The sequence below is a fragment of the Meles meles genome, chromosome 2, assembly GCF_922984935.1.
Source record: "Meles meles chromosome 2, mMelMel3.1 paternal haplotype, whole genome shotgun sequence".
NCBI lineage: Eukaryota > Metazoa > Chordata > Mammalia > Carnivora > Mustelidae > Meles > Meles meles.
Window position 1 is genome coordinate 56,319,553 of NC_060067.1, and position 11,948 is coordinate 56,331,500.

Consider the following 11,948-nt stretch of genomic DNA (forward strand, 5'->3'; position numbering starts at 1 on the left):
GAGAGGCCGGGGAAGTGTCAGGGGCGTGGCTGGAGGCCACGAGGGGCGTGGCTTTTGGGTACTGTCAGGCTTGCACGCGGACGAGCTTGGGCGGGACCGAGCGGATGGCGCCTGGGGGCGGGGCCGATGTCAGGGGGCGGAGCGGGAAGGCGCGCGGCCGCATACTGGGCGGTGCTGGGATGGACGCGCGGCCCTGGCGCAAGCTGCTGGAGCTAAGGGGCGGGCGGAGTCTCGATTACGCCGTAGGTCGCGGGGCGGGAATGAAGGTGGGGCTCTGGGAAACCTGGGAGAGGTAGGAGAGGTGGGGTTTTACTGTAGAGGTCTAACCAGGTATTAAAGGCTCTCCTATCGAGTTTTTTTATTCGTATCTCTTTTTGGAACTTTTTTGAACTTGCATGTCGTCCACGGGTGTTATAATGTAAGACACCCTAAGTATTGCTTTGGGAAATAGGATCCTTGTGAATAGTGCTCAATGTTTTAACACAAGTTTCCTTTTTTAAAAAAGGTCTTGAATTTTTTATTGTAAAAAAATTACATGGTTGGGGCACCTGGGTGGCTCAGTCGGTTAAATGTCCTACTCTGGATTGCAGCTCTGGTCTTGATCTTGGGTCAAGAGGTTGGCCTCACCTTGTCTCTGCTTTCAGCCCAGTCTGCTTGTCCTCCCTCCCTTTCTGCCCTTCCCTTAGCTCCTGCTAATGCATTCTCGCTTTCTTTCTCTCTCTAAAAGTGAATAAATAAAATCTTTTTTTTTTTTTTAAAGTACATGGTTGAATGCAACTCTGAGAACATTGGGAAGCACAAGGAGGAAAGCATTAGGGAAGCTATCCTTAATATTATACCAGTGTCTGATCCTAATTTTAGCTGGATCTTTGATTTTATTTTAGGGCACAGGGAGGTGGTGGGGATACACCAACTGCACAGTGTGCTTCAAGGACCACATTTACATCTTCATATACTTAATGGGGTAAGGGAGAAATAAATGCCATAGCCTCCCAATAACTCTTGTCCTTACCAAACAGTATAATTGACCACTTTGGGGTGTAAGACTTAGCCATTGATCAAATCTTAAGTTTACAAAGTCTTCCCTAAGTTCTTTGTTAGAAACTGTGGATTTAAATGTCCACCGCCTCAGGGACTTTATTATGTAATAGAAGCAAGATATATCATGAGTGTAAGAGATAAAAAGGGACAGTCTTTCATGATATACACCTATGCCCCAATTCCTTCTGTCTCCTTCTCAGCTTGACTAAGACTTTGATGGCACACCATCCAGAAACTTTGATAACGTTCCATGTGTGGGTTATGTGCACTTCCTTTGCTCTCATGGCCCCTTGTCTCAAAGAACTAATTACCTGTAGGCTCATTGTATGTTTCCCCCCAATGTTTTTGTCTCTTGATTTCCAATACCTAGATCTAGGGTATAGATGGTGTCTGGCACATACACAAGGTGTTCACATAATATTTGAATGAAAGCATGATCAAGGTCTAGTAGATAAAGATTTGATAATTGAAGAACAAGATAGGTCTCACTTGTGGTCTTTAGATAATAAATGCAAAACCAAAAAAAAAAAAAAAAAGGCGTGAAATGAGCCAGTAGACTGAGAAGGATATAGATGAGTGAGGAGGACATGAAAATATGGAAATGTATGAGGGAGGGTGTTGGCTTGGCTTGGGGTATGAGGATCAGGCCTGCCTGGAATGAAAGGTGGTTATAAAAGAGAGTGATGCTGAATTAAAGAGGATCTTGAAAGGCTGGAAGAGTTTATAATTGATGTGGGAGTTCACTTGGACTCATTAAGTACTTTGTAGGAACTGGGAGAAGTACAAGCTGTGCTTTAGTATGATTGATAGATATGGCATGAAGGGTACAAAAAGATTGAGCAGTGTAGGTAGGGGAAGGTTATGCTTCCCTGGAAACCTGTACCTGGTCCAGAGAGACTGCCTGGAGGCTCTTCTGAGGTATCTGATTCAGATTCCAAGGATCTTTCACAACTCTGTAAATTGTTATGCAATGCAAATCTTGTTTATAGACAGGATAATGTAGGTCAGAGTTGGAGCACTTGGGCTGGTGAACATGTGGAGATTCAGGGAGAGTGATGCACTTGGAGAGGGCATGGAAGCTCCACGCCCCTTCACACATACCTTGCCCCATGCATCTCCTTCATCTGGCTGTTCCTGAATTATGCCCTTTTATAAGATGCCTACAATCTAGCTTCTAGATGGCATATGCCATTGATTCACTTTGTAGGAGAGAGTGCTGCTTCTCCTCACTCCTCTTCAGGATGGAGTCAGCCAGACATTTGAAACTTGGGTGAGGGACACTCCAAAGCTGAAATCCTTGCAGGATGAAAACTGTGTTCTAAAAACCATAAATACTGAATACTATAAACATTAATGATGAAACATGGATAAGAGAGATGTCCAGTGAATAATCTGACTCTGAAGGCTAAATATCTAAGGAGTGGAAAGAACTGATCATCAGTTGCTTGAATACTACTTCCCTGCTGAGAAGTCCAACATAGCCCATAGACCATGTGGAAGAGCCAAGAGGAGAGGAACTGAAGTCCAGGAGACAGCAGCCAGAATCAAGCTCCAGATGTGTGAGAACTGGAGTTCACATGATTCCAGCCACAGCCTTTGAGTTTTCTTGCTAATATATCAAGGAGCAAAGACAAACGCTGTCTGCATTATTACCCCCACAGAATCTATGAGCATAATAAATACTGTAATTTTAAGCCACTCTTAAAAAATGTAGGCCAAAGTTGATGGTGGCTCAAGCTGGGCTGCTGAAGTGGAGGTATTGAGAAATTGTCAGATTCTGGGAAGTGGAGGGATACCTGGGTGGCTCAGCTGGTTAAGTGTCTGCCTTCAGCCCAAGTCATGATCCCAGAGTCCTGGGATCAAGTCCTGTATGGGGCTTCCTGCTCAGTGGGGAGCCTGCTTCTCCTTCTGCCTGGCACTCTCCCTGCTTGCGCTCTCTTTCTCTTCTCCCTGACAAATAAATAAATAAATAAAATCTTTAAAAAGGAATAAATAAAGTGGAACCATCAGAACTTCTTCATAAACTGGAGTTTGGGTGTGAGAAAAAGGAGTCAAAGATGACTCCAGTTTATGGTCTGAGCAACTATAAGGAAGAGATTGCCTTCACTGAGAATGGGAACTAGGCTGCCATCAACTAGGAAGGCAATGGGAGAAGCAGGTTTGCAGGAGGTGATCAGTGATGTAAGATGTCCACTAGACATCCAAGTGGAGATGTGGAGGAAGTAACTTGATGTAAGTCTGGAGTTCAGGAGAAAGTTCTGGGTTGGAGATATACATGTGAGAGTCATTGGCATGAAGATGGTGCCTAAAGCCATGAATCCATGAAAGGAAGAAGGGGCGGGGAGGAGGGGATTGGGAAGCAAAGGAACAAGTACTGAGTTCTAAGGGCCTTCAACAGAAAAATGTTGAAACAAAGAAGAACCAGCCCAGACAACAAAATGTAGCAACCAATGAGGCAGGAAGAAAATAGAGAATAGTTCCTTGAAAAAAACTTAAGATTTCTGTAAAATGGAAGAAAAGACTTCTCCTCCTCTCCCCTTCTCTGTCCCTGGAATGCAGCCTTAGTGGGAGGAGCTATAAACCACAAGACACAGGAAGCTTGTCACCAATAGCATGAGGCCAGTGAATTATTTCTGGACTGCTAACATACCAACTGTTACTTTGTTTAAGCTACTGTTATTTTGTCCTTTCTTCTAACCGTTGACATGGAATTCTAACCAATACACACAGATAATATTACAAAACCTGGCTCCAGATATTTCAATTCTGCCACCCTGGTTTTAAAATGAAGTGTTTCCTACTTCTTATTGGTTCTCATGCTTACTTTGGTTGTCTTTTTTCTTTTCCAAACTGGACAAACCCTTGTGGGGGTTTGTTGGAAGTTCAGGTTAGGGGGATAGGAGAAGAATAAATGAAACAAGATGGGATTGGGAGGGAGACAAACCATAAATGACTCTTAATCTCACAAAACAAACTGGGGGTTGCTGGGGGGAGGTGGTGTTGGGAAAGGGGGAGGGGGTTATGGACATTGGGGAGGGTATGTGCTATCGTGAGTGCTGTGAAGTGTGCAAACCTGGCGATTCGCAGACCTGTACCCCTGGGGATAAAAATACATTATATGTTTATAAAAAAAAAAATTGGAAGGGGAGGCGAACCATAAGAGACTATAGACTCTGAAAAACAACCTGAGGGTTTTGAAGGGTCAGGGGTGGGAGGTTGGGGGAACAGGTGGTGGGTAATAGGGAGGGCACGTTTTGCATGGAGCACTGGGTGTTGTGCAAAAACAATGAATACTGTTACGTTGAAAAAATAAATTAATTAAAAAAAAGAATTGAGATAATAAAACACATCATGATGCTACGGCATTATTTGGTTTCCTTTGACAGTGAGTGTAGGCAGAGAAGCCGTCAAATGGGCGGGTCTGAAGGAGAGGGACGTGGTCTGCTGCTGCTCCTTAAAACACACATTTAGGGGTGCCTGGCCAGCGCAGTCAGTAGACTGAGTCAGTGACTCTTAATCTCAGGGTTGTGGGTTCTATGCCCACATTGGGTGTAGAGGTTACTTTACAAAAATAAAATCTTAAAAAATAAAATCTTAAAAAAATACATATCTAAACTAATATAACATCATATGTTTATTGCCCTTCAATAAAAATACATTTTTTAAGATTTTATTTATTTATTTGACAGACAGAGATCACAAGCAGTGGGGGGGTAAGGGGGAAGCAGGCTCCCCACTGAGCAGAGAGCCTGATACAGGGCTCAATCCCAGGACCCTGAGTTCACAACCTGAGCCGAAGGCAAAGCCTTAACCCACTGAGGCACCCAGGTGCCCAATAAAAATATTTTTTAAATCTTACACATTTTATTACAAAAAATAAATTCACAGAGAACAGTAGCATTGTGAGGAGCATTTGATTTTCATTTGCAGGTATTATGCACTGTCCCAGAAGTCATCAATTTATATTGCAGTAGATGTATGAGAATCAAATTGGGAGGAATTTGAGGAAGTTGGCACCATATTTCTGATTTGGTTCATTGGTATGTTAGTCTTTCACCAGGCCCAGCTGCATAATTTTTGGAGCTCAGCGTAGAATGAAAATATGGAGTCCCTTCTTCAAAATGATCAAGAATTACAAGATGATGACTGCAAATCATTAAAGCAAGTGTTGGGCCCTACTAAGCCTGGGGACATATGCAACCACACACACACCACCTACGCCTTACATTATAGATTTGTGTGCTGAGAGCCTCCTGGCTGGAAAGCCCTGTATGTAGCTCTGGTGTTGAACAACATGCTCAGTTTCATAACATGAATGATGTAGCATCACCAAAGGAAGGAGGGAGGTTGCCTACGGATTGGGAGCTCAAGAGTTTCAAATGCTCCCGAGATTACGGAGCACAATGAGAGAATATTTCATCATATTTGTCAAGAAAGAGGCCCTGGATTCACATCTCCATGACAACACCTAGCACTGCTTGTTTATAATTTTGCCCCAAGTTAGGAACAATTTCAGCTGTAAGCAGCAGAATATTGGACTAATAGAGGCCCCAAGAAGCACCAGTTTGTTTTTCTCATATAATAGCAAGTCCAGTGATAGGTTTTTCCAATGTTAGTTCAGCTGCTTCATGATGCCCCGGCGTTCTTGCTCTTTGCTTGGCGGTTCCTTCATGGTTGCATGGGGATATAGGCGTCCTATCCAGACTCAGGGTGGTGGGAAGCAGGAAAAGATGGCACCAGCTACATCTGCCTTCCCTTTGCTTCAAACCTACCAGCAATGCTGATCGCACATGGCCTCCCTCCTCAGGGTGCTCTCCTCCGAACTGCAGTCTGCTGAGGGTGGCAACACCAGCAGAGTCAGTTCCCCTACCTAACCGCACCCCTGACCGTGCTGGGAAAGTGAAGCTTCTGGCTGCTCCCTGAGGAGGTGGGACTCCAAGGGGGGAACATTTCCCTCACCAGAGGGGGAGGGTGTAAGAGGTGCTGGGAACCCAGCAAACCTGAGAGGCCCACACAGCCCTGGACAGTTGTCCCTTTTGTATGCAGCTTCATTTTCTGTGGTTTCAGTTACCTCTGTCAAAAGGCGGTCTAGAAGCAGGTGATCCTCCTGACCGGATCATCTAACGGAACTTCCAACCCAACACTCCCCCATGAAGCCTATGTCATTCCACTTACTTCATCTTGTCCTGCAAGACTGTTACCACCTGCAAGACTGTTACAAAGGAAGGGTGAGTAGAGTGCAAACAAATATTCTGAGAGAGAGACCAATTCATATAACTTTTATTACAGTATGTTGTTATCATTGTCCTAGCTTAGTAGTAGTAGTTCTTGTTGTTTTCCTCTTACTATGGCTCATTTTTTACTTTATTTTATTAAAGATTTATTTATTTATTTATTTATTTGAGAGAGAGAGAAAGAAAGAGAGAGCACATAAGTGGGGTGAGGGTCAGAGGGAGAAGCAGACTCCCTGCTGATTACGGAGTCTGATGTGGACTCTAGGATAATGACCTGAGTTGAAGGCAGACGCTCAATGACTGAGCCACCCAGGAGCCCTTGTGGCTGATTTTTTAGAAAGTAAACTTCATCACAGGGATGTAGGTATAGAGTTCAGTACTATCTGTGGTTTCGGGCATCCATAAACCATTATGTAGCTTTGTGTGCATTTTTAAAGAAATTCTTATGCAGAGGCTTAAACATATTAGAGACTCATCATCTCATGTGAGAGAAGACAAAGGCTGGTACATTGGCTGCCTAAACTTATCAGAGGCTCAAATTTCTTCTGTCTTTCTGGTCTACCATATTTAGTGTTAAGCAAAAGACACCTGTTGCCGAATAAGCAGAGCAGGAGTCCAAGCTCTTGTGCCTACCACCATCTTGGGACCAGAGCTGTCAAAGCAAAATGCAATGCAGTCAAGTGCTGGATGGAGCAATGCTTTATTCACATAGAGAAGAAATGGCAAGGTACGCTTCAGGAGTGGTGGTTTGTCCGCCATGGCCAGTGCCTTTCCCCGAAAGCCAGTGCAGGGCGACTGAACTATTCATAACCCTCTCTCACCTCAGTAGCAGGACCCCTCCCCTTCCCCAGTGCACTCTGGAATACTGAAAGCTGGGGGCAGGCCTGTGGGCCATTGATTGACACACATGTTTCAGAAGAACAAAGGAACACCTACTGAATGTCAAACAGGGCAAGATGTTCCCATACAAGATGATGAGTCCAGCCCAGCCTGTGTGGATTCTTTATCTCTAGGTAAGAAAGTGTTCAGGTCCAAGCTCCATTGTGAGGTGGTCACATGGAGGTTGAAAACCAGTAAACTAGAGGGCCTCTCCCACCTGTTCATGGAGAGTTTGCATCCTTAAGTTCATCTGGTTGCTGGAAAGTCAGCCATTGTCTCTGCCTTCCAATAGGATGAAGGGTAAAGACCAAGCCCCCCCGCCCCTCCCAGCAGAGTCATTCCCTTTACAAAATGTTTTGGAAGCTCTGCCCAAGGACTTCTGTTTAGAACTGGTTGGCCATCCTATCTGTAAGAAAGGCTGCTACCCAGGATGAAAATCTGGGTTCTTAAATTAACAATGAAAGAGATACTGGATGTTGTTTAGGCAACAGGCAGTGTCTGCCACACAGTAATTGCTATTCATCTCTCAGGTCACAGTTCTGATTTCATTTCCCAAAGGAACTCTTTCTTGATGCCCTTGTTAGATCAGCTCTTCTTTGTCTACGTTCTTTAACACTGTAGAGGAGGTAGAATTTCTCCTTTACCCTTTTAAGGTCTCTGGCTGGACCTGAAAGTTGAAGTGACGCAGCAGATTAACAGGAGCAAAGCATACAAATTTTACTTATTAATGTTTACATGGGAGCCGTCACAAGAAAAACAAAGACCCAGAGAAGCAGTTAGAGCTGCAAGCTTGTATACTAGGTTGTTAATGTTTAAACCCATACAACTGCAGAGATCCCTGGGTGGCTCAGTTGGTTAGGCATCTGCCTTGAGCTCAGGTCAGGATCTCCAGGACCTGGCTCCTTACTTATCAGGGAGTCTGCCTCTCTTTCTGCCTGCCACTCCCCCTGCTTGTGCTAGCTCTCTCTCTCTCTCTGGAAAATAAATAAATAAAATATTTTTTAAAAAATCAATGCAATTGCAGACAAAGTATATTGTAAATGCCGAACAAATTCATTGTTGTATACACACATAAGATTAATGTTTAAAATAATAAATGTGAGACTTTGAAATTTCCATTTTAGGGGCTCCTGGGTGGCTCAGTGGGTTAAAGCTTTTGCCTTTGGCTCGGTCGTGATCCCAGAGTCCTGGGATCAAGCCCCAAATCGGGCTCTCTGCTCAGCGGAGAGCCTGCTTCCTCCTCTCTCTGTCTCTGCCTGCCTCTCTGTCTACTTGTCTATCAAATAAATAAATAAAAATCTTTAAAAAAAAAAAAGAAATTTCCATTTTAATGGACTATCCCTAGAAGACACATTCCAGTTGGAAGGAATCTTATGTGCAAAGATTACTGACAAATGTATCTTTATTTTTGTTTGTTTAAGATTTATTTATTTATTTTGAGAGAAAGAGAAAGCAGGGGGATGGGCAGAAAGAGAGACTTTTTCACACAGACTTCCCAGGACAAACCTGACATGGGGCTCAGTCCCACAACCCATAAGATAAGATCATGACCTGAGCTGAAACCAAGAATACTTGGAGGCTTAACTGACTAAGCCACCCAGGTGCCCCCTGCCCTTTTTAAAAGATTTTATTTATTTATTTGAGAGAAAGAGAGAGCATGAGCAGGAGGAGGGGCAGTGGACTCCCCACTGAACCATGAGCCTGTCGTGGAGCTCAATCCCAGGAGCCTGAGACCATGACTGAGCAGAAGTCAGATGCTTAACTGACTGAGCCGCCCAGCTGTCCCTGACCAGTTTATCTTTTGAATGAGATAATGATAGCTACTCTGTAGTAAGAATCGATTATATTAAGAATAGAGGCTGACATGACTGAATAGAGGCTTAATATGGATTTTTTAAAAAGATTTTATTTATTTGACAGACAGAGATCACAAGTAGACAGAGAGGCAAGCAGAGACAGAGAGAGGAGGAAGCAGGCTCTCCGCTGAGCAGAGAGCCCGATTTGGGGCTTGATCCCAGGACTCTGGGATCATGACCTGAGTGGAAGGCAGAGGCTTTAACCCGCTGAGCCACCCAGGCACCCCTTAACATGGACTTTTTAACATTGATCTTATTTCCCATTTCCTTGGATTTTGCTCCTAAATTTCTTATTTCTGCTACCAGAAATTTTAATTTCCAAGAGTTTTTTCATTTCTCATTGATGCAATATTTACTACTATTTTCTCTAGATATTAATGATGCTTTCTCTGAAATTTGCTTCTACTCTGAATTGTCTGTTCCCTCTGAGAACCATCTGTTCTTTGTTTGAAACTCTAACTTTGATGTGGGTGGATTTCCTCAAATGCCTGGTGGTCTTTGGCTGTCTAATAATATATAAAAGTGAGGCACTGAAAAGCTAAATGGAACCCCTTTGATAATTAGCAGCCATCACCCAAGGGTGATTAAGTAAGACCCAGTCATTTCATTGGGACATCCCCAAAAGTGAGACTCAACAAGCCTTTTCTCTTGGGTTTCTCCTTCTCCTCAAAAAGGATCCTTCAGTTGAGTGTCTGTCCTTTAATAGCCTGACTGCTAGTTTTTTGGAGCATATCAGGTGGAATGTGTCTTGATTTATGTAATTCAGTCCATAGATTTTCACTTAATTTCCTTTATTTTTAATTACATGCATCCCCCTGACTGATCTGGGGACCCCAAATCTGGAACACTTCTGATTCAATCACTTGAGAGAGAAAATCTAGACTTCTACCAAGTTGGGGAAGAGGTATTTATGTGGGGGAGCATGAAAATAATGTGTAAAGATTTACTGAGATACCATTTCATGTTTCTGTGTTTATTTGCTTCATTGCTGTGTAATTTAGTCTCGTGATCACATCTCTGTCAATTAAGGACTAAGAGGATGGTTCTCAATAGAACCGTGTCACACGCAGAATAATTTCCTACTCCTCAGGCCACTGGCATGGAATTTTGCTATGTGTGCTCATTCATTTATTCAGCAAATATTTATTGAATGCCTAGTTCATGTGAGGCACTGTTCTAGGTACTGGTGAGTACAGCGGTGAGTAAGACAGGCAAGTGTCCCGAGTTACACGAATCCTGGGATCTATCTTTTTACTTCATTCATCCTCTTAATAAATATTTTCAGAGCTCACAATATGGCAGGCAATGAGGTAGCCTCTGGGGATACAAGACAAATAAAAGGCACAATCTGCCTCCGTTCAGCACATTGTGCAGGAAGGAAGGACAACTAAAAAATATGATGCCAAAGGTATGTGATGAGTGAGGGCTGTGATAGGGAAAATACAAGAGCACAGAGTAGGAGGCTTTCACCTGATTTGTGGGGCAGGAAAGTTTTCCCAGAGAAATTAACATTAAACCTAGAACCTGTACAATGAGTAGGACTGATGGATGTGAAGAGAAAGGATATGGGTGAAGGGCTTGTGAATAGGGAAGAGTGTGTGGCTGGTCGTTCAAGGAATTGAGAGGTCGAAATGGAGTTCTACAGGTAAGCAGGGTCCAGCAGTTGAAGACTTGTACAGACTGGTATGCTGGGAAGAGCTGCTGGTGGCTTGGACTGCATGGTGGCTGGAGCAAAGCAGAGAAATGGAGAATTATCATGCACTTAATGTAGAATCAAGATGACATGGTGAGGGACCAGATTTGAAGAGTGAGGACAGTGAAGATTTTAAAGGTGATTCCTAGATTTCTAGCTTAAGCAGCATGGTGGATATCTTTCTTTCAACTGAGATTGAAGACCCAGGAGGAGGAACTATCTTGGGGGGCAGGGTTATGCAAAGAGGCAGTAGGAGAAACAGTTCCATTTTACTCCGGTTGGAGACATCCAAGTGGAAATAAGCAATAGGCAGCTGGATGGATGGGTCTGGAGCTCAGGTGAGTCATCCTGGCTAATGATACCAATTTTGCAAGCATCAGCATATAGCTGAAACCAGGAGAGAGGATAAGAATGCCCAAGTGGAGTATTTGTACTTGGGTAATATGAGGGCCATATATATAATCTTGAGAAAGTCCAATATTTATGAGACAGGTAAAGGAAGAGAGAGAAGGAGTGGCCCCAGAGATAGCAGATAACCATACTGATTAGAGGACAAGAGTGATCAACAAACTCAAACACTGCAGAGGTGAGTCCACAGAAATAAGGACTGGGAAGAGTCCAACAGAGAATGTAATGTGGAGGTTACAGTTTACCTTGGCAAGAACAGTTGCAAAGGTCTCTTCCATATTCAGCAGATTCTGTGAACATGTAGGTTAGCTCATGTCACTCCTGAGTTCAGAACTCCCCAGAGTCTTTCCAATCACTCACTTTCAGACTTAAAATATCCAGCAAGTGATCTGATTTCTCTACTTCCAAGTAGTTATCTCCTGGTCCTCATCTCCTATGACTGTCTCTATTCCTATTACACTTAACCTCCTCACTGTTTCTAGAAAAAAGCCACAGCTTCTGCCACAGGGCCTTTGCAGTTGCTATTTGGTCTGTCAGAGATGATGCTCCCAGATTTCTTCCAGCTCACCCCTTTGCTTCCTTAAGGTCTTTGCTCAAATATTACTTTTCAGCGAGGCCTTACTTGACACTGTATTTAAATTACTTATTTCCACTCCAGCACTATTCCTCTTTCCTAGTTTGTTTTTCTTCATGGTGTTTATCACCATTGAACATACTATATGTTTTATTTATTTATTGTGTGCCACCGCTACCTTCCTTCAGATGTAAGCTGTAAAGGAAAGAAATTCTGTTCATTCACGTGTCCCAAGAAACTAGAAAAATGTACATGACATAATA